This window comes from Dendropsophus ebraccatus, chromosome 4 (assembly GCF_027789765.1).
Source record: "Dendropsophus ebraccatus isolate aDenEbr1 chromosome 4, aDenEbr1.pat, whole genome shotgun sequence".
In the NCBI taxonomy this organism is placed as follows: Eukaryota; Metazoa; Chordata; class Amphibia; order Anura; family Hylidae; genus Dendropsophus; species Dendropsophus ebraccatus.
Genome location: NC_091457.1, coordinates 9,878,414 through 9,902,241, shown reverse-complemented (window position 1 = coordinate 9,902,241; position 23,828 = coordinate 9,878,414).

The window sequence follows — 23,828 nt, the reverse complement described above, 5'->3', positions numbered from 1 at the left end:
CCTCCCACTGGGGGTGGGTCAGCCCGCCTCCAGAGCTTCAGCCCAGGCCTAATGGCACATTCCCTTTAAAGAGGAGTTGAGCTTACTACGCATGCATAGATATGTGTATATCTGACCGTCTCTTGCTTACACAAGCTGAAAGACCGCCATGTGAGATGGTACGAGTACCCGGTCTCTGTCTCTAGGTTAAGCTTCCACTGAAGATTTCCCCAGGTGGACGCGGGTGTGTCAGTAAGGTACCTCGGCTGTTTGCATCTTTGCCTTACTGGGGATCAGTCCCTCTGCCTTTCCTTAGAGGGTGACTGTACTGACTGAAGAATCCTCAGCGTAGACAAGGGTTGGTCCTAGCCTTCCAGTTACCCCACTTCTGGAGCTTAGCACTGAATACTGGGAGTTAGTCTAGCCTACACTGAATACTCCTCTCCCTTCTCTGGCTAGAGCACAACTCCACTAACTCCAGGAACTAATGGTAACAGAGTGTATGAGGGGTAGGGTGGAGGCAGCTGTGATTGGACAACATAGCTGAACCGGCAGCTGTGGACAGGGGAGAGTGAGACACCTAGTGGCTGGAGTGGAAAACACAGCTGCCAGCACTGTGTGACACCTGAGAGAGTTACATTCTGAACTCAGTGACCCCTGTACTGGGACACTAGATTATTCTGTCACCCAGATGAGTGCAGGAACATAAAGGGTTAAAAATACAAGGTTTTTATTTGTAATTTGTAGAAAAACAAGATGTGACATCATCGGGGGTGGAGCTAACTTTCTCTCCTACTTCATTTCCCATCAGAATCAATAGGACTGCCTCCTGGGATATCATTGCATTAAGGGAAACAATCTGCCGTCTCCCCAGACACCGTCCCTGATCAATTATTATACAAATCTCTAATCCTGCTCTATAATACAGGAAACATTGCAGATCTGACTCCCGTCCCCCACCCTCCTCTATGCCCCAGCCCGGCTATTATACCACAGCTCCATCATTCTACCATACAGAGTGCCACAACTTTCCAATATACTTGCCGCATCCATCCCTGTCTGCTATCAATGAATAGGGCTGGCCCAATGACCTGACCTGAAAACATCACAGGATTAGGGAAACTTATGGTGTCCGTGTATGTAATATGGATGCAAAAATGCAAACTATGCTAGTCTGATGGGGAAATTCAGCTCTGCTACATCTTCATCTATACTTATCTGCTAGGAGACTCACTGTACACCATTCCTACTCCCTCCGTAGGGTCCTTTTACATTAGCCCATATGTGGGCAAGTACCACTACAAATGAGCGACGATCAGCGATAAATTCTGTAGTCGGGCTGCACCAACAATCACGGTATCGTTCATACGGCCATTAAAAGGGGTTTTCACCCCAAAAAAAATTATTTCAAATCAACTGGTGTCAGAAAGTTATACAGATTTGTAATTTACTTCTATTTAAAAATCTCCAGTACTTATCAGCTGCTGTATGTCCTGCAGGAAGTGTTGTATTCTCGCCAGTCTGACACAGTGCTCTCTGCTGCCACCTCTGTCCATGTCAGGAACTGTCCAGAGCAGCAGCAAATCCCCACAGAAAACCTGTCCTGACATGGACAGAGGTGGCAGCAGAGAGCAATGTGTCAGACTGGGAAGAATACACCACTTCCTGCAGGACGTACAGCAGCTGATAAGCACTGGAAGACTGGCGGTTCACTCCCCTAGTAACTGACATCCAAAACATGCCATATGAATGATATTGGGATAGGAATCATACACAAGCAGTGTACACTTTCTGCGTGCTGTGTGATCTGGCATCCAACTCTCCAGCTTTCCTGTAGCATCCTCTGACCGCCGCTGCTTCTCTGGCTGTCAGTCATTCTGGAGTGCAAGACAGGAGAGCCGGAGATCAGGATGCCGGATCACACAGCAGCTCAGAAGGAACGTATGTACTGCTGTGTGATCTGGAAACTGACAGCACAGATATATACATTTATGTGCTGTCAGTTTCTCTTTCCTATTGGACACACATTTACACAGGGAGGTGGGCAGCCGATAGTAATAAATCTTCCGGCAGACCATAAGATGCCATCAGCCAAGGATCAGGCGTTTTCCTGCTCCTCAGCTGATCGCTGTCACCTTAGCCCGATGGTCGGCCGAAGGAGCGTTTCTAGCCACACCCCTGGCCCATAATCAGTCCGTGTAAAAGGAAGACTGCAGGATCAGACTACACAAGCTTTGTTTGTAGTCTGTAACCATGGAAACACCTAGTTCTGGATGGGACCTGTAATGCTGACACAAAATTGTAGGAAATTTTTAATCCATCTAATTATTATAACTTTTTTTTAGAGGAATAAAGAAAAACTTCCAGACGGTTGATAGTATGGCAAAGTCGGCGCAGATATCACATTTGGTGGGTGGGATGGTGTCACGTTCTGTTCTCCCATATTTCTATGTATGTGAATAGAAAGCCGCCCGTGTGGGTGTTTGTTCTGGTTCTCCCCGGGGTGTAATGAAGAAGCAGCCACCTCGCATGTCATCGCAGTACGAGGACGGGCGCTGATTCAGCGGGAGGGGAGGACATTAGCTCCCTTGTGTCCTCCTCATCACAACAGGCTCCCTTCTTCTCTGGTCACCCGCAGATAAAGGCAGAGGTCTCCCCCGATCACACAGGCATCTAACTCAGCAGCACATGATCCTCTGTGCTAGAAAAGCCACAACTCAATGGCAGCTCGTGCCCTGCATGGGAACAATGGGGATCACTATGGGTCAGTGACCCGTAAACACTCTGCACAGTGCTGGAAACTACGCCAGGGCATATACAGGTCACAGTAACCCCCCTCGTCCCCCATCCTTAAAGGGGCATACCTGCTCATTAAAGGGGCTTGCCCAGGTTATTACTAATCGTTGATAAGTAATTGATTAGTGGGATGGTAACTCATCAATCACAAGAAATAGGGTCCTGGGGGAATAGAGGGATGGGAGGGGGCGAGTGTCAAACTGCGGCCCTCCAGCTGGTGCAAAACTACAATTACCATCATGCCTGGACAGCCAAAGCATCATCAAATCCCCATAGAAAACCTCTCCTGCTCTGGACAGTTCCTGACATGGACAGAGGTGGCAGCAGGAGAGCACTTTGTCAGACTGGAAAGAATACACCACTTCCTGCAGGACATACAGCAGCTGATAAGTACTGGAAGACTGGGGATTTTTTAATAGAAGTAAATTACAATTGTGGCACAAGTTGATTTAAAAGATTTTTTTTTTTTGAGTGAACAAACCCCTTTAAGGATCTAAATCTGTTTAGTCTGGAAGAAAGAAGAGAAAGGGAGGAAGGGAGGACATGATGGAAACCTTAATATATGTAACAGGAGGAAGAAACTAAACCCAAGAACAAGGGGACAATGTGAGGTTATTGGGGGGAAAGATGAGAAACAGCACAAGACAATATTACTGTACTGATAGAGTAGTAGATGCTTGGAAAAAACTTTCAGCAGATGCGGTAGGAAAATCTACAATGTAAGACTGCCTGGTATATACATATATCTATCCTAAGATAACAAGAAGGGAAATACTAGAAGGGCCGACTAGATGGAGCAGGGGGGGGGCATGCTTCTATACTGGTGTATACTAGATGGAGCAGGGGGGCTATGCTTCTATACTGGTGTATACTAGGTGGAGCAGGGGGCTATGCTTCTATACTGGTGTATACTAGATGGAGCAGGGGGGCTATGCTTCTATACTGGTGTATACTAGGTGGAGCAGGGGGGGCTATGCTTCTATACTGGTGTATACTAGATGGAGCAGGGGGCTATGCTTCAATACTGGTGTATACTAGGTGGAGCAGGGGGGGCTATGCTTCTATACTGGTGTATACTAGATGGAGCAGGGGGCTATGCTTCAATACTGGTGTATACTAGGTGGAGCAGGGGGGGGGGGCTATGCTTCTATACTGGTGTATACTAGATGGAGCAGGGGGGGGCATGCTTCTATACTCGTGTATACTAGATGGAGCAGGGGGGGGGCATGTTTCTATACTGGTGTATACTAGGTGGAGCAGGGGGGGCTATGCTTCTATACTGGTGTATACTAGATGGAGCAGGGGGGGGGCATGCTTCTATACTGGTGTATACTAGATGGAGCAGGGGGGGGGCATGCTTCTATACTCGTGTATACTAGATGGAGCAGGGGGGCTATGCTTCTATACTGGTGTATACTAGGTGGAGCAGGGGGGGGCTATGCTTCTATACTGGTGTATACTAGGTGGAGCAGGGGGGGGGCTATGCTTCTATACTGGTGTATACTAGATGGAGCAGGGGGGGGCTATGCTTCTATACTGGTGTATAATAGATGGAGCAGGGGGGGGGCTATGCTTCTATACTGGTGTATACAAGATGGAGCAGGGGGGCTATGCTTCTATACTGGTGTATACTAGGTGGAGCAGGGGGGGCTATGCTTCTATACTGGTGTATACTAGATGGAGCATGGGGGCTATGCTTCTATACTGGTGTATACTAGATGGAGCAGGGGGGCTATGCTTCTATACTGGTGTATACTAGATGGAGCAGGGGGCTATGCTTCTATACTGGTGTATACTAGATGGAGCAGGGGGGCTATGCTTCTATACTGGTGGATACTAGATGGAGCAGGGGGGCTATGCTTCTATACTGGTGTATACTAGATGGAGCAGGGGGCTATGCTTCTATACTGGTGTATACTAGGTGGAGCAGGGGGGGGGCTATGCTTCTATACTGGTGTATACTAGATGGAGCATGGGGGCTATGCTTCTATACTGGTGTATACTAGATGGAGCAGGGGGGCTATGCTTCTATACTGGTGTATACTAGATGGAGCAGGGGGCTATGCTTCTATACTGGTGTATACTAGATGGAGCGGGGGGGCATGCTTCTATACTGGTGTATACTAGATGGAGCAGGGGGGCTATGCTTCTATACTGGTGTATACTAGATGGAGCAGGGGGCTATGCTTCTATACTGGTGTATACTAGATGGAGCAGGGGGCATGCTTCTATACTGGTGTATACTAGATGGAGCAGGGGGCTATGCTTCTATACTGGTGTATACTAGATGGGGCAGGGGGCTATGCTTCTATACTGGTGGATACTAGATGGAGCAGGGGGGCTATGCTTCTATACTGGTGTATACTAGATGGAGCAGGGGGCTATGCTTCTATACTGGTGTATACTAGGTGGAGCAGGGGGGGGCTTTGCTTCTATACTGGTGTATACTAGATGGAGCAGGGGGGCTATGCTTCTATACTGGTGTATACTAGATGGAGCAGGGGGGCTATGCTTCTATACTGGTGTATACTAGATGGAGCAGGGGGCTATGCTTCTATACTGGTGTATACTAGATGGAGCGGGGGGGGGCATGCTTCTATACTGGTGTATACTAGATGGAGCAGGGGGCTATGCTTCTATACTGGTGTATACTAGATGGAGCAGGGGGCTATGCTTCTATACTGGTGTATACTAGATTGGGCAGGGGGCTATGCTTCTATACTGGTGTATACTAGATGGGGCAGGGGGCTATGCTTCTATACTGGTGTATACTAGATGGAGCAGGGGGCTATGCTTCTATACTGGTGTATACTAGGTGGAGCAGGGGGGGGCTTTGCTTCTATACTGGTGTATACTAGATGGAGCATGGGGGCTATGCTTCTATACTGGTGTATACTAGATGGAGCAGGGGGGCTATGCTTCTATACTGGTGTATACTAGATGGAGCAGGGGGCTATGCTTCTATACTGGTGTATACTAGATGGAGCGGGGGGGGCATGCTTCTATACTGGTGTATACTAGATGGAGCAGGGGGCTATGCTTCTATACTGGTGTATACTAGATGGAGCAGGGGGCTATGCTTCTATACTGGTGTATACTAGATTGGGCAGGGGGCTATGCTTCTATACTGGTGTATACTAGATGGGGCAGGGGGCTATGCTTCTATACTGGTGTATACTAGATAGAGCAGGGGGGGCTATGCTTCTATACTGGTGTATACTAGATGGAGCAGGGGGGGGGGGCATGCTTCTATACTGGTGTATACTAGATAGAGCAGGGGGGGCTATTCTTCTATACTGGTGTATACTAGATGGAGCAGGGGGGGCTATGCTTCTATACTGGTGTATACTAGGTGGAGCAGGGGGGGGCTATGCTTCTATACTGGTGTATACTAGATGGAGCAGGGGGGCTATGCTTCTATACTGGTGTATACTAGATGGAGCAGGGGGGGGGGCTATGCTTCTATACTGGTGTATACTAGATGGAGCAGGGGGCTATGCTTCCATACTGGTGTATACTAGGTGGAGCAGGGGGGGCTATGCTTCTATACTGGTGTATACTAGATGGAGCAGGGGGCTATGCTTCCATACTGGTGTATACTAGATGGAGCAGGGGGGGCTATGCTTCTATACTGGTGTATACTAGATGGAGCAGGGGGGGGCTATGCTTCTATACTGGTGTATACTAGATGGAGCAGGGGGGCTATGCTTCCATACTGGTGTATACTAGATGGAGCAGGGGGGGGGGCTATGCTTCTATACTGGTGTATACTAGATGGAGCAGGGGGCTATGCTTCCATACTGGTGTATACTAGGTGGAGCAGGGGGGGCTATGCTTCTATACTGGTGTATACTAGATGGAGCAGGGGGGGCTATGCTTCTATACTGGTGTATACTAGATGGAGCAGGGGGCTATGCTTCCATACTGGTGTATACTAGGTGGAGCAGGGGGGGCTATGCTTCTATACTGGTGTATACTAGATGGAGCAGGGGGGCTATGCTTCTATACTGGTGTATACTAGATGGAGCAGGGGGGGGGCTATGCTTCTATACTGGTGTATACTAGGTGGAGCAGGGGGGCTATGCTTCTATACTGGTGTATACTAGGTGGAGCAGGGGGCTATGCTTCTATACTGGTGTATACTAGATGGAGCAGGGGGGGCTATGCTTCTATACTGGTGTATACTAGATGGAGCAGGGGGGGGCTATGCTTCTATACTGGTGTATACTAGGTGGAGCAGGGGGGGAGGCTATGCTTCTATACTGGTGTATACTAGGTGGAGCAGGGGGGGCTATGCTTCTATACTGGTGTATACTAGGTGGAGCAGGGGGGGCTATGCTTCTATACTGGTGTATACTAGGTGGAGCAGGGGGGGCTATGCTTCTATACTGGTGACATGGACACTGGGATCAGCAGATCACCTATCACCTGTCTCAGCACCATGGACAGGTCACTCCTCCATCTCCTTTCACTCTTCCCCATGCATCGTGTTCACTGCTGAGGATTTGCTACAGTTGTGTGTTACGCTGCACAATGAACCATTCACCCTGCTCCTCCTTTCTCTACAACAGGGGCTGTCCAGGCATGATGGGAGTTGTAGTTTTGCAACAGCTGGAAAGCCAAGGTTCCCTACCCCTGATCTACAAGAATTACAACCCCCATCATGCATCGATTTAATGGTGAGTGCATGCATTATATAATTTTGTCTGCAACCTGTGACTCTCCGGCTGTTGCATAAGTACAACTCCCAGCATGCATTGATTTAAAGGGGTACTTCGATTCTTTCAAATCCGCCGGTGTCAGAAAGGTATATAGATTTGTAATTTACTCCTATTTAAAAAATCTCCAGTCTTCCTGTACTTATCAGCTGCTGTATGTCCTGCGGGAAGTGGTGTATACTTTCCAGTCTAACATAGTGCTCTCTGCTGCCACCTCTGTCCATGTCAGGAACTGGGCAATAATTGTATCAGCCTTGGGCATGATGGGAGCTGTTGTTTTGCAGTGGATCGGGGAGCACTGCTTTATGACATGTTCTGTGTCAGCCATTGTTCTGCCATGCAGCGCCATCCCTGGAGATCACTAGTAGTGCAAATTAATAAAAGCAATATATAACAATGTCCCAGGGGCCCCCAGGGACTCATCCTGTAAGCCAGCAGCCATCTCCTTTTCCCTAGATAGCTGCTGGTGTGAACATCTCTCCTATCTCTTAGGTCGGCGACTAATGTTGTGCAACCACAGAGGGAACATTCTGCAAGATTAGAGGGAGGTGGGGGTGGGGGGAGTATGGGCTCGGCCATCCCTTATATCCTCCGTCAGCTAAACAGCCTGGACTGATACATTGTAACAAATCATAAAGACAGGGGAGATTGATGTCCCTGATGTAATTAGCTCTCCCAGCACTAGCTGCATTAAACAGCCGGCTCTCCCGTATTAGCCATGTCCTGGATTTCACCCTGAGGATTTCCATTCATTTACAGCAAGAAATCGTAGGATTCTATATTATGCAACGAGATGGATAAACATAGATGTCATCCTATAGTTATTATGGGATGTGTTAGACCATTGCGGGTGACCTCTAAAACCTCTATCCCTTCTGTTGCACTCAGGGGACGTTGCTAGGATTCATGGGGCCCTATAGCAAGAAACTGTATGGGGCTTCATAAATCCTGTACAGCCCCCACCCACCCATAAATATACTCATATGACCCGAAGGAGGATGGTGCCTCCCTGCCCCACAGGCCCCATAGCAGTCACATGGTCTGCCTCCATGGTAGCTACGCCACTGGTTGCACTATAGCAATCGCATGGTCTGCTTCCATGGTAGCTACGCCACTGGTTGCACTATAGCAATCGCATGGTCTGCCTCCATGGTAGCTACGCCACTGGTTGCACTAATCTAGAAAGAGATGTCTGAGCCCCAAGCGCAGTACCCAGGAGTTGTCTGGACCAACTCCTTATGTGTATGGGGGGGCAGATGATGTCAGGGGAGAGAAGGATCAGGCATGCTGAATTATAGCACAAGATCATTTTGTTCTCTTGGAGATAAGTAGCTGCTAGACGAGTCTGAAGTAGACAGAGGAGACTGGAGGGGCCTCAAGTAAACTTTAGTGTAGGTCTCTGAAGTGACAGGCCGCTCAGGCAATCACTGGCTGCTGCGGTCCTGTCCCGGCCAGTGATTGGCTGATTTCAGAGACTGAGTCTAACGTTCCACTGGTGGCTGCGGGGAGGAGGGAGATGCCAGGAAGACACCGGGGAGCAGGAGAGGTAATGGATGAACTATATTATATTATGTATTATATTATTTATACATTCATCAGCCGTCGGCTGTGCATTACTATTACACAGGCCGATGATTTTAGGTCAGGACTGTCATCGTTGTCATCAGCTAATCGCTGTGTTCTTTACACGGAGCAATAATCTGCCAAATTGGCCTGATTTGGCAGGTTATCACTCCATGTTATAGAGAGGGCCATTACTCCAGTGTCCTCCCGTAGACTAAGGGCCCTATTACATTCAACGATAATTGGACGAATCGGCCCTATCCGTCCGATTATCGCTCTGTGTAGTAAACACAACGATCAGCCGATGACAACGATCATCAGCTGATCGTTGATATATGTTTGGACCCATAATTGTTGGGCACCGACCGCGCATTGCTACGTGTAATAGCGGTGCACGGCCGGCGGCTGACGATTTCCAAACTCTATACATTACCTATCTAGGCTGCAGGGCTCCTCTTCCTCTCTGCTTCTCCCCGGGTCCTGCACACTGCAGCTCCAGAGTGGCCTGTCTCAGCTGACACGCCGCTCAGCCAATCACTGTCCGGGACCGCCGCAGCCAGTGATTGGCTGAGCGGCCTGTCAGCTAAGACAGGCCACTCTGGAGCTGCAGTGTGCGGGACCCGGGGAGAAGGAGTCCTGCAGCCTGGATAGGTAATGTATAGAGTTTAAGCAAAACGATTATCGGGCCGTGTAATAGGCCCAGTAAATGAGCACCGATCTAGCAGATCGGCGCTCGTTTACAGTTATCGGGCCCCCATCGTCCCGTGTAATAGGGCCCCAACAGTAGGGTCACTTGCTCATTGACCTTGCAATACAATGTAGTCACCGTTAATATATACTATCTGTGGTTCGTTCTACTGTCTTAGGCTTTCACGTACATGAGGTTTATTATACATCAGAGATTCCTCGAGAGTCGAGAGTCACTTGCTTATTATCTCTCTCTCTAACCATTACATGACCTCCGGAGATTAGGACATTAGAGTGTAAGCTCTTCTGCAGACGTGGAATGACACGGGGGACTACATTTTGTGCTGCAGAATTATTTCTGATCTTTTTTAGTTAAATTGCTTTAATGACCCCCAGACTGTGCACAGAATAGGTCTCTAATGGGGGCGGCCGGGTTCTGGGTCAGCGTCCGGTCAGGTCTGCACAGGGGGCAGCAGCTCAGGAAGTGATGACAAGAAGCCTGAACACTGAATTAGAGCCGGGGGAGAAGGTTTTCTTGTCTTTAAGGTGACATTACAAGACGGCAGGTAACAGAACCTATGTACACAGGCTGATGGGGACGAGGCATGAATAAGTCATAGGGAGCCGGGACGTTTTGTTCTGTTCTAAAAGGATCCGTCATCAGCCACAGAGATGGAACCAATAAGAGGCCCCATTTATGTCTCCTGAAGGGAAGAAGAATATAGAGGGGGAAAGTCAACGGAATTCTTTTCTTATTTGTTACAAAATTCAGTGTTGATAAATGTCTTAAAGGGGCTGTCTAACAACAGCACAGGATAAGGGATAAAGGATGGTGGGGGTTATGGCTGCTGGGGCCCCCACTGATCATGAGAACAGGGATCCTGAGTGTCTCATGTTAGAATGGAGTGGGGAAAGCAGGGATCCTGAGTGTTCTATTAGAATGGAGCAGTAAGAACAGGGATCCTGAGTGTTCTATTAGAATGGAGCAGTACGAACAGGGATCCTGAGTGTCCTGTGTTATGGAGTGGGGAAAACAGGGATCCTGAGTGTTCTATTAGAATGGAGCATTAAGAACAGGGATCCTGAGTGTTCTATTAGAATGGAGCATTAAGAACAGGGATCCTGAGTGTCCCATGTTAGAATGGAGCTGGGAGAGCAGGGATCCTGAGTGTTCTATTAGAATGGAGCAGTAAGAACAGGGATCCTGAGTGTTCTATTAGAATGGAGCAGTAAGAACAGGGATCCTGAGTGTTCTATTAGAATGGAGCAGTAAGAACAGGGATCCTGAGTGTGCTCTGTTAGAATGGAATAGTGAGAACAGGGATCCTAAGTGTTGTGTGAGAGAATGGAGCTGGAAGAGGAGGGATACTGAGTGTTCTATTAGAATGGAGCGGTGAGAACAGGGATCCTGAGTGTTCTGTTAGAATGGAGCGGTGAGAACAGGGATCCTGAGTGTTCTGTTAGAATGGAGCGGTGAGAACAGGGATCCTGAGTGTTCTGTTAGAATGGAGCGGTGAGAACTACATGGAAACCTCTGTTCTTGTGATCAGTGAGGAGCCTAGCAGCCAGATACATGATAAGCTTTCCTAGTACTATCCCAGTCCTGGTTGTATCAGTGTATGGCGGTGTTATGGTATATGATCACTGCAGTGACGCCAAAGTTCAGCTCAGGCCGAGAAGTGGTGCAGCGTCCCAGCATAAGTCAATCACATAAGAGCCTCTAATGATCGCCACTTCCAATACCCAGAACCAGGCCGGAGCTCTTAAGCACTTTATCTCTCTATTGATTTTAATATATTCCTCCTTGTTCGCTATATATAGGGACGTCTTTCCTGCGCCAGAAGAAGTATTTTTAAGATGAGAGACTGGTGACCTGGAACACCATGAATAATGAATATTCTTCATCCGTCTAATCCACGTCCCCGGGAGGGAGGAATCCGGTGATGTCCTGATAAGTTCTGGATCTGAACCCGTTCTACCATCGCCTATCGTGAAACCCAACCGTAGCGGGTTAGTGGGGGTCATCGACTATCCAGAACTGACGCCTATAAATGAGTCCATTATTATTAGGTTTGTATGTAGTCGGTGTACCCCTTTAAAGGGTTATATTATGAGAGAGGGAAAAACGCAGTGATCAGCTGATCGCTCCCACTCCTGGCATCATGGGAAACTTATATAGGGGGTCCCGAGCATGTAAGCGTCTGCAGCTATTGCAAAATTACAATTCTCATCATGCCCGGCTTGATGGGAAATGTAGTTTTGCAGGTATGACTCCTGTGCGCTTCATTTGCCCCTTTAATAAAATGATATCTAGTGCTGCTTAAAGGGGCACTCCAGTGAATATATCTTTCAAATCAACTGGTGTCATAAAGTTATACAGATTTGTAATTTGCTTATATTTCTAAACTCTCCAGTTTTTCCAGTACTTATCAGCTGCTGTATGTCCTGCATGAAGTGGTGTATTCTCTCCAGTCTGACACAGTGCTCTCTGCTGCCACCTCTGTCCGTGTCAGGAACTGTCCAGAGCAGTAGCAAATCCCCATAGAAAACCTCTCCTGCTCTGGACAGTTCCTGACATGGACAGAGGTGGCAGCAGAAGGGAAATACACCACTTCCTGCAGGACATACAACAGCTGATAAGTACTGGAAGACTTGATATTTTTAAATAGAAGTAAATTGCAAATCAATATAGCTTTCTGATTTTTTTGTCAGATTAATTCTCCCATGTAGGCCAATTATTAGCTGGCAGGAACACTCATTGCAAATAATCGGCCAGCGATCAGCTGACAAAGCAGAACCCCCCTCAGCTGCCTCCAAACCTGCCCATACAATAACTGTATGGCTGACAACTATGATTATCCCATACACATGAATGCTCAGCATAATCGAGTGTCAAGGGGTTCTCATAAAGAAAGAGAAGAGAGGGTGGCTTATTTCCCTGAGAACAAAAGGATCAAGCATGAAATCCAGCATGTCCTATCTCCGACTCCTCAGACATCATCTGTTGGGCCACCATACACACGAATGCTCAGCTCCAGTGTGCATGAGTTCTCAAGGAAGAGATTAGAACGTCCGCTAGAATCCATAGACCCCCCCCTAGCAATATTGGCAGTGTAGTCCACTGTTACCGGTAGTACCCTATAGTGGAGTGTCTCCATAGAGTAATATCATCAACACTATCAGTTTAGTAATACCCAAGGGTGTACCCATTATTAATACTGCCATATAGACCTGGAACACAGGTGGCAAACCTGCGGACCCCTGCTGTTGCGAAACTACAATTCCCATCATGCCTGGACAGCCAAAGCTTTAGCTTTGGCTGTCCAGGCATGATGGGAATTGTAGTTTAGTAACAGCTGGAGGGATGCAGATTTAACACCTGTAGTCTAAACCCAAGTATTGCAATACCCTGCAATACCCCTTCCTTCCTGCAGAGGCGCTCTAGTAGAGTGATAGATCTTTACCTTGCAGGTGAACTTATTTATATGCTGCAATCCAGCACTGAAGGGAACAATTGTTCGATATGGTATATACCAATTGTGCACAACTACAATTCACATCATGCCTGGATATCAACATGCCAGGTCCATAGACTAATACTATAGATGCTGCACACGGATGTATTGTTTTCAGGCCTGTAACAGGTCGTAGTACATAGAGGTGAATGGCGGCAGGCAATAACATTTCCATGTGACTCGGCGTAATCTTTATGTTGCAGCTTGTCCAGGAATGTAAAGCATTGTCACACTCATAAAACATCAACAACACAAAGGCTTAAAGTGGAACATCACGTATTGCTGAAAGAGATGACAAGTCCTTTGTATATGGATGTCAGCCCGCTTGTATGTTTCTGATACAGGAGATATGAAGACACAGCAGCAGCTTTGTGGGATAGCATCACGGTTCTAGTTCCTGGATAACTCATTTTTTTCCTATGAAAATTGCTAATTTAAGGACCATGGGACACTACATAACACCCCACTTCATCATATGTCTATTCGTTTTGTAATTCCCTGCTATTCTTCATCTGGGTAAAAGATCCAGTTAAAGGGATTATCCAGGATTAGACAGCTACTTTCTAGGGATGGTCCGAACCTGGTTCGGACGGGGTTCGTACGAACCCGAACCCTCCGCAATGATTACCGCTGTCTGCCCGCTCCATGCAGCGGGCGGATCCAGCGGGAGGAACGCCTGGAAAACTGGGATACAGCCATAGCCATAGGCTGTATCCCAGTTTCCAGGCGGTCCTCCCACTGTATCCGATGCCGAGCGTTCGGGTTCAGCCGAACCTCCGCGGGTTCGGACCATCCCTACTACTTTCTTTGCAAAAACAGGGCCACCCCTGTCCTCATGTTGTGTGCAGTATTGCAGTTCAGCTCCATTCACTTCAATAGAACTGAGCTGCAGCACTGCATCCAAGAGTGGTGCTGTTTCTGGAGAAAGCAGACATGGTTTGCTAAGGAGATAACCCCCATCTATCTATATGGGCACAAGCCCCCAGCTATTGTCCTGTATATGGACCCCTCCTGATGGCTGCATTGTCCCTCCATGTCCTTTGTAGGGTGACACAGTCTCTGCAGTATAGACTTTGCAGCGTGGCTGACTCTTCATCCTGTGCAGCTGTGGAGGTAGCAGACGGCAGAGGCTTCTCTTTCTGCAGTCATCACACATTGATGAGAATCCACAGAAGGATGCGGCAATACCCAAGGGCGCCCTTCCAGTCTGCAGGTATTGGACATTTAATAGAACTTCCCATGAACAGAGCGTCCTCTGACAGATCCGCTGACGGATGGGACGTCGTAAGCAGAATATGACCCCCGCTCGCTGCTTTATTAAAAGTGCAAATCTGCAAAAGAGGAGACCGCAGCCGCGCTCAAGGTTAGAGGCCTCAGTCTGCATTCACAGTCACAGTCTCTGCAGAGAGGAGGACAGGGGTTCATAGCGGTTGTCACTTCCCCAATCCATCCAGATTGCATAACATCATAGCCCTGAAGATGAGGGTCTATACAGGGTACCCCCATGCTATAGTGTAACTCATAGCTCCACTGGATACAATCAATGAACTCATTTCAATCCCTACAGTATTCTTAAAGGGGAACTCCAATATATATTTTTTTTTAAATCAACCGGTGTCAGAAAGATAAATAAATTTTTTATTTATTACTATTTAAAAAATCTCCAGTCTTCCTGTACTTATCAGCTGCTGTATGCCCTGCAGGAAGTGTTGTATTCTTTCCAGTCTGACACAGTGCTCTCTGCTGCCACCTCTGTTCATTTTAGGAACTGTCCAGAGCAGCAGCAAATTCCCATAGAAAACCTATTCCTAATGTGGTCAGTTCCTGACATGGACAGAGGTGGCAGCAGAGAGCACTGTGTCAGACTGGAAAGAATACATACACCCCTTGCTGCAGGACATACAGCAGCTGATAATTTCTGGAGATTTTTAAATAGAAGTAAATTACAAATCTGTATAACTTTCTGAGAAAAAATATTCCTGACGTGGACAGAGCACTGTGTCAGACTGGAAAGAATAAACCACTTCCTGCAGGACATACAGCAGCTGATAAGTACTGGAAGACTGAAGATTTATAAATAGAAGTAAATTAGAAATCTATATAACTCTCTGACAGCAGTTGAGGTGAAAAGAAAACATTTTTTTACCGGAGCACCCCTTTAAGACTGGTGCAGCTTTCTTATATGTAGAGTCTCATTCATCCTAAAGCAATTGCAGGTTGTATGGGGGGTAGAGGTAGCAATAGCCCCCACCCAAGAGAACAGACATCACATCCAGGACATGGAGGAGTGCCCCAGAGATTGCCATAAGAACATCCTCCGACTATAATGGTGCCACCACCGGCTTGTGTTCTTCCAGCAATAGCTGTAGGGTGTGTAGGGTGTTTGCTCTTTGCCATTTCTTGATGAAGACGACAACACAGAAAATGTGACCCATTCAAGAAGACAAATCTTTGACAATATGTATGCCCTGAAATTGGTATATAATAATAAAGGAGTCTGTAGGCATAAGAATGCTTTCCAACTTGAACCTATTTACAAGCAGGGCATACAGTGGGGGAGTATGCAGTAGCCCGCACATATTAGCTAGGCACTTTGTAGACATCCCATCCAGGACATGCTCTTCTCTCTCTAATCCACAGATGCTTCTTTCACATGATCAATACGCTGCACCCCATCATGGTGGGTATCCCTGAGGTAACTTCCAAATATAGCTCCATTACCCCTTTAAGTCTCTATACCAACCCCATTCCTCCATCAGCCTCACACATCGCACTGTGTACAAGGACAAACATGCAGTCATGTTCAAGTATTTTTGGTCAGGAACACAATCTGAAGGACGTGTATTTTTAGACTGGATGGCTGCCCATCCCCCGTCATCAATTCACATCCAATTCACTTTGTACAGGTCAATACTGTAGTTACTGTACATGGACAGGTGCCAAGGACAGGTCGGCTTTTATGTTTTTGTCTTTGCCTTTTTGTTATTTAACTGATCTTACCATAAGAACAATGGTGTACATAGAAGAATGGGGGCCCCTAAGCAAAGGAGGCCCTCAATATGGTGCTGGGTTTGGCTTCCAGGATACAAGGGCCCCCCTTTCTATGGCCAATGACAGCTAATAGACTCCGGTGTTACCTTGTTACCCTGGGTATTCATTTCAGAGGGGGCCATGTAATATGTCATTCATGGGGAACTTCACAGCCACAGCTTCTGCAAGCACGATCAGCTGATCACCAGAGGTTACTAGAAGGCAGAACACCGGAGAGCACCAGGGTCATGGATGGCTTCAATTGTAGTGTAGGTTGTCATCTAACAAAGCCCCAAAGAGTAAAGAGTCTGTATTATTAGTACAGCAGAATAGTGAGTGCAGCTCTGGAGTATAATACAGGATGTAACTCAGGATCAGTTATGTAATGTATGTACACAGTGACCCCACCAGCAGAATAGTGAGTGCAGCTCTGGAGTATAAAACAGGATGTATCACTGTATGTGTACATTGTGATCCATGTGGCCTGTATGGGGGTCACACAGGTTGTGCTATGGCTCATTATATACTCTACCATGTATAAGGAGAAGGACGGGTGGGCTGGCGGTGGTGATATCCACCTTTACACCAGGGCCCATAAGCCTGTAGCGAGGCCACTGAGAGCATTACAGGTTGTAGCTGAGGATCAGAAGAGGATCAGTAATGTCATGTATTTACACAGTGCACACAGGCGAATGCACTCTATTAACCCTTCCCAGGTACGTCCTAAGGATCCTAGAGTCACCTGTTTGGTGAACACTCAGTATATACAAGTCAACAGCTATAAAAATAGGTATAAAGTGAATAAGGACGACGCCATAAAAAAGATCAAAACAACAGTAACCCTGTAAATGTAAAACATATAACAGCTATAAATATGCCGAATAACATATAAAGAGCAATAACTAAGCAGGATAACATATAAAGAGCAATAACTAAACATAATAGCGTATAAATAACTATAACTAAGCAGGATAACATATAACCAGTGCTGCTGATCCTAATAACACAGAAGAGGCCGCAGTCACTGGAGGGATCAGTCACTTCTGTTTACAGAAACATCATATAAACATGTAATAAAATGTATCTCTATGTATCTAATCAGATGGCATCTAGTGCTGGGATACATATGTATCTAATCAGATGGCATCTAGTGCTGGGATACATATGTATCTAATCAGATGGCATCTAGTGCTGGGATACATATGTATCTAATCAGATGGCATCCAGTGCTGGGATACTTATGTATCTAAGCAAATGATATCTAGTGCTGGGATACATATGTATCTAATCAGATGACATCTAGTGCTGGGATACATATGTATCTAATCAGGTAAGCTCTAGTGCTGGGATACATATGTATCTAATCAGGTAAGCTCTAGTGCTGGGATGCCTATGTATCTAATCCCCATGACTTCCATAGATGACCCCAGGGGCTCATGCTCCATTCAGGAGGAACCTGGACCGATCCAGAGGATCCGCACATCAGGCGCTCCCGATAGAAGTCCCTGAGGATCAGCACCGGCCGGGACTCTCTATAGTCTGAGGATCAGCACCGGCCGGGACTCTCTATAGTCCCTGAGGATCAGCACAGGCCGGGACTCTCTATAGTCCCTGAGGATGAGCACAGGCCGGGACTCTCTATAGTCCCTGAGGATCAGCACAGGCCGGGACTCTCTATAGTCCCTGAGGATCAGCACCGGCCGGGACTCTCTATAGTCACTGAGGATCAGCACAGGCCGGGACTCTCTATAGTCCCTGAGGATCAGCACAGGCCGGGACTCTCTATAGTCCCTGAGGATCAGCACAGGCCGGGACTCTCTATAGTCCCTGAGGATCAGCACAGGCCGGGACTCTCTATAGTCCCTGAGGATCAGCACAGGCCGGGACTCTCTATAGTCAGAGGATCAGCACAGGCCGGGACTCTCTATAGTCAGAGGATCAGCACAGGCCGGGACTCTCTATAGTCAGAGGATCAGCACCGGCCGGGACTCTCTATAGTCCCTGAGGATCAGCACAGGCCGGGACTCTCTATAGTCCCTGAGGATCAGCACAGGCCGGGACTCTCTATAATCCCTGAGGATCAGCACAGGCCGGGACTCTCTATAATCCCTGAGGATCAGCACAGGCCGGGACTCTCTATAGTCCCTGAGGATCAGCACAGGCCGGGACTCTCTATAGTCCCTGAGGATCAGCACCGGCCAGGACTCTCTATAGTCTGAGGATCAGCACAGGCCGGGACTCTCTATAGTCACTGAGGATCAGCACAGGCCGGGACTCTCTATAGTCACTGAGGATCAGCACAGGCCGGGACTCTCTATAGTCAGAGGATCAGCACAGGCCGGGACTCTCTATAGTCACTGAGGATCAGCACAGGCCGGGACTCTCTATAGTCAGAGGATCAGCACCGGCCAGGACTCTCTATAGTCCCTGAGGATCAGCACAGGCCGGGACTCTCTATAGTCAGAGGATCAGCACAGGCCGGGACTCTCTATAGTCCCTGAGGATCAGCAAAGGCCGGGACTCTCTATAGTCCCTGAGGATCCGCACATCAGGCGCTCCCGATAGAAGTCCCTGAGGATCAGCACCGGCCGGGACTCTCTATAGTCTGAGGATCAGCACAGGCCGGGACTCTCTATAGTCACTGAGGATCAGCACAGGCCGGGACTCTCTATAGTCACTGAGGATCAGCACAGGCCGGGACTCTCTATAGTCAGAGGATCAGCACCGGCCGGGACTCTCTATAGTCCCTGAGGATCAGCACAGGCCGGGACTCTCTATAGTCAGAGGATCAGCACAGGCCGGGACTCTCTATAGTCCCTGAGGATCAGCACAGGCCGGGACTCTCTATAGTCCCTGAGGATCAGCACAGGCCGGGACTCTCTATAGTCCCTGAGGATCAGCACAGGCCGGGACTCTCTATAGTCCCTGAGGATCAGCACAGGCCGGGACTCTCTATAGTCCCCGAGGATCAGCACAGGCCGGGACTCTCTATAGTCCCTGAGGATCAGCACAGGCCGGGACTCTCTATAGTCCCCGAGGATGAGCACAGGCCGGGACTCTCTATAGTCCCTGAGGATCAGCACAGGCCGGGACTCTCTATAGTCCCTGAGGATCAGCACAGGCCGGGACTCTCTATAGTCCCTGAGGATCAGCACAGGCCGGGACTCTCTATAGTCCCTGAGGATCAGCACAGGCCGGGACTCTCTATAGTCCCTGAGGATCAGCACAGGCCGGGACTCTCTATAGTCCCTGAGGATCAGCACAGGCCGGGACTCTCTATAGTCCCTGAGGATCAGCACAGGCCGGGACTCTCTATAGTCAGAGGATCAGCACAGGCCGGGACTCTCTATAGTCAGAGGATCAGCACAGGCCGGGACTCTCTATAGTCCCTGAGGACCAGCACAGGCCGGGACTCTCTATAGTCAGAGGATCAGCACAGGCCGGGACTCTCTATAGTCAGAGGATCAGCACAGGCCGGGACTCTCTATAGTCAGAGGATCAGCACAGGCCGGGACTCTCTATAGTCCCTGAGGACCAGCACAGGCCGGGACTCTCTATAGTCAGAGGATCAGCACAGGCCGGGACTCTCTATAGTCCCTGAGGATCAGCACAGGCCGGGACTCTCTATAGTCAGAGGATCAGCACAGGCCGGGACTCTCTATAGTCAGAGGATTAGCACAGGCCGGGACTCTCTATAGTCCCTGAGGATCAGCACAGGCCGGGACTCTCTATAGTCCCTGAGGATCAGCACAGGCCGGGACTCTCTATAGTCTGAGGATCAGCACAGGCCGGGACTCTCTATAGTCCCTGAGGATGAGCACAGGCCGGGACTCTCTATAGTCCCTGAGGATCAGCACAGGCCGGGACTCTCTATAGTCCCTGAGGATCAGCACCGGCCGGGACTCTCTATAGTCCCTGAGGATCAGCACAGGCCGGGACTCTCTATAGTCAGAGGATCAGCACAGGCCGGGACTCTCTATAGTCAGAGGATCAGCACAGGCCGGGACTCTCTATAGTCCATGAGGATCAGCACAGGCCGGGACTCTCTATAGTCCCTGAGGATCAGCACAGGCCGGACTCTCTATAGTCCCTGAGGATCAGCACCGGCCGGGACTCTCTATAGTCAGAGGATCAGCACAGGCCGGGACTCTCTATAGTCAGAGGATCAGCACAGGCCGGGACTCTCTATAGTCAGAGGATCAGCACAGGCCGGGACTCTCTATAGTCCCTGAGGATCAGCACAGGCCGGGACTCTCTATAGTCCCTGAGGATCAGCACAGGCCGGGACTCTCTATAGTCCCTGAGGATCAGCACCGGCCGGGACTCTCTATAGTCCCTGAGGATCAGCACCGGCCGGGACTCTCTATAGTCAGAGGATCAGCACAGGCCGGGACTCTCTATAGTCAGAGGATCAGCACAGGCCGGGACTCTCTATAGTCAGAGGATCAGCACAGGCCGGGACTCTCTATAGTCAGAGGATCAGCACAGGCCGGGACTCTCTATAGTCAGAGGATCAGCACAGGCCGGGACTCTCTATAGTCAGAGGATCAGCACAGGCCGGGACTCTCTATAGTCAGAGGATCAGCACAGGCCGGGACTCTCTATAGTCCAGAGGATCAGCACAGGCCGGGACTCTCTATAGTCAGAGGATCAGCACAGGCCGGGACTCTCTATAGTCCCTGAGGATCAGCACAGGCCGGGACTCTCTATAGTCCCCTGAGGATCAGCACCGGCCGGGACTCTCTATAGTCAGAGGATCAGCACAGGCCGGGACTCTCTATAGTCAGAGGATCAGCACAGGCCGGGACTCTCTATAGTCAGAGGATCAGCACAGGCCGGGACTCTCTATAGTCAGAGGATCAGCACAGGCCGGGACTCTCTATATTCAGAGGATCAGCACAGGCCGGGACTCTCTATAGTCCCTGAGGATCAGCACAGGCCGGGACTCTCTATAGTCAGAGGATCAGCACAGGCCGGGACTCCTCTATAGTCAGAGGATCAGCACAGGCCGGGACTCTCTATAGTCAGAGGATCAGCACAGGCCGGGACTCTCTATAGTCAGAGGATCAGCACAGGCCGGGACTCTCTATAGTCCCTGAGGATCAGCACAGGCCGGGACTCTCTATAGTCAGAGGATCAGCACAGGCCGGGACTCTCTATAGTCAGAGGATCAGCACAGGCCGGGACTCTCTATAGTCAGAGGATCAGCACAGGCCGGGACTCTCTATAGTCCCTGAGGATCAGCACAGGCCGGGACTCTCTATAGTCAGAGGATCAGCACAGGCCGGGACTCTCTATAGTCACTGAGGATCAGCACAGGCCGGGACTCTCTATAGTCAGAGGATCAGCACAGGCCGGGACTCTCTATAGTCAGAGGATCAGCACAGGCGGGACTCTCTATAGTCCCTGAGGATCAGCACCGGCCGGGACTCTCTATAGTCAGAGGATCAGCACAGGCCGGGACTCTCTATAGTCAGAGGATCAGCACAGGCCGGGACTCTCTATAGTCAGAGGATCAGCACAGGCCGGGACTCTCTATAGTCAGAGGATCAGCACAGGCCGGGACTCTCTATAGTCAGAGGATCAGCACAGGCGGACTCTCTATAGTCCCTGAGGATCAGCACAGGCCGGGACTCTCTATAGTCAGAGGATCAGCACAGGCCGGGACTCTCTATAGTCAGAGGATCAGCACAGGCCGGGACTCTCTATAGTCAGAGGATCAGCACAGGCCGGGACTCTCTATAGTCCCTGAGGATCAGCACCGGCCGGGACTCTCTATAGTCCCTGAGGATCAGCACAGGCCGGGACTCTCTATAGTCAGAGGATCAGCACAGGCCGGGACTCTCTATAGTCAGAGGATCAGCACAGGCCGGGACTCTCTATAGTCAGAGGATCAGCACAGGCCGGGACTCTCTATAGTCCCTGAGGATCAGCACAGGCCGGGACTCTCTATAGTCCTGAGGATCAGCACAGGCCGGGACTCTCTATAGTCCCTGAGGATCAGCACAGGCCGGGACTCTCTATAGTCAGAGGATCAGCACAGGCCGGGACTCTCTATAGTCCCTGAGGATCAGCACAGGCCGGGACTCTCTATAGTCAGAGGATCAGCACAGGCCGGGACTCTCTATAGTCACTGAGGATCAGCACAGGCCGGGACTCTCTATAGTCCCTGAGGATCAGCACAGGCCGGGACTCTCTATAGTCAGAGGATCAGCACAGGCCGGGACTCTCTATAGTCACTGAGGATCAGCACAGGCCGGGACTCTCTATAGTCAGAGGATCAGCACAGGCCGGGACTCTCTATAGTCCCTGAGGATCAGCACAGGCCGGGACTCTCTATAGTCAGAGGATCAGCACAGGCCGGGACTCTCTATAGTCAGAGGATCAGCACAGGCCGGGACTCTCTATAGTCAGAGGATCAGCACAGGCCGGGACTCTCTATAGTCCCTGAGGATCAGCACAGGCCGGGACTCTCTATAGTCCCTGAGGATCAGCACAGGCCGGGACTCTCTATAGTCCCTGAGGATCAGCACAGGCCGGGACTCTCTATAGTCAGAGGATCAGCACAGGCCGGGACTCTCTATAGTCCCTGAGGATCAGCACAGGCCGGGACTCTCTATAGTCAGAGGATCAGCACAGGCCGGGACTCTCTATAGTCAGAGGATCAGCACAGGCCGGGACTCTCTATAGTCCCTCAGGATCAGCACAGGCCGGGACTCTCTATAGTCAGAGGATCAGCACAGGCCGGGACTCTCTATAGTCAGAGGATCAGCACAGGCCGGGACTCTCTATAGTCCCTGAGGATCAGCACAGGCCGGGACTCTCTATAGTCAGAGGATCAGCACAGGCCGGGACTCTCTATAGTCCCTGAGGATCAGCACAGGCCGGGACTCTCTATAGTCAGAGGATCAGCACAGGCCGGGACTCTCTATAGTCCCTGAGGATCAGCACAGGCCGGCACTCTCTATAGTCCCTGAGGATCAGCACAGGCCGGGACTCTCTATAGTCCCTGAGGATCAGCACAGGCCGGGACTCTCTATAGTCAGAGGATCAGCACAGGCCGGGACTCTCTATAGTCAGAGGATCAGCACAGGCCGGGACTCTCTATAGTCAGAGGATCAGCACAGGCCGGGACTCTCTATAGTCAGAGGATCAGCACAGGCCGGGACTCTCTATAGTCACTGAGGATCAGCACAGGCCGGGACTCTCTATAGTCCCTGAGGATCAGCACAGGCCGGGACTCTCTATAGTCAGAGGATCAGCACAGGCCGGGACTCTCTATAGTCCCTGAGGATCAGCACAGGCCGGGACTCTCTATAGTCAGAGGATCAGCACAGGCCGGGACTCTCTATAGTCAGAGGATCAGCACAGGCCGGGACTCTCTATAGTCCCTGAGGATCAGCACAGGCCGGGACTCTCTATAGTCACTGGCACCTGCTCGGGCTGCACCACATCTCCCATCATGCCCTGCGGCCCCCGGGACAGCTGTTAGAGCCGCAGCCGCCGCACAGGCCTCCGGGACAGCAGGGGTTAAGCGGCC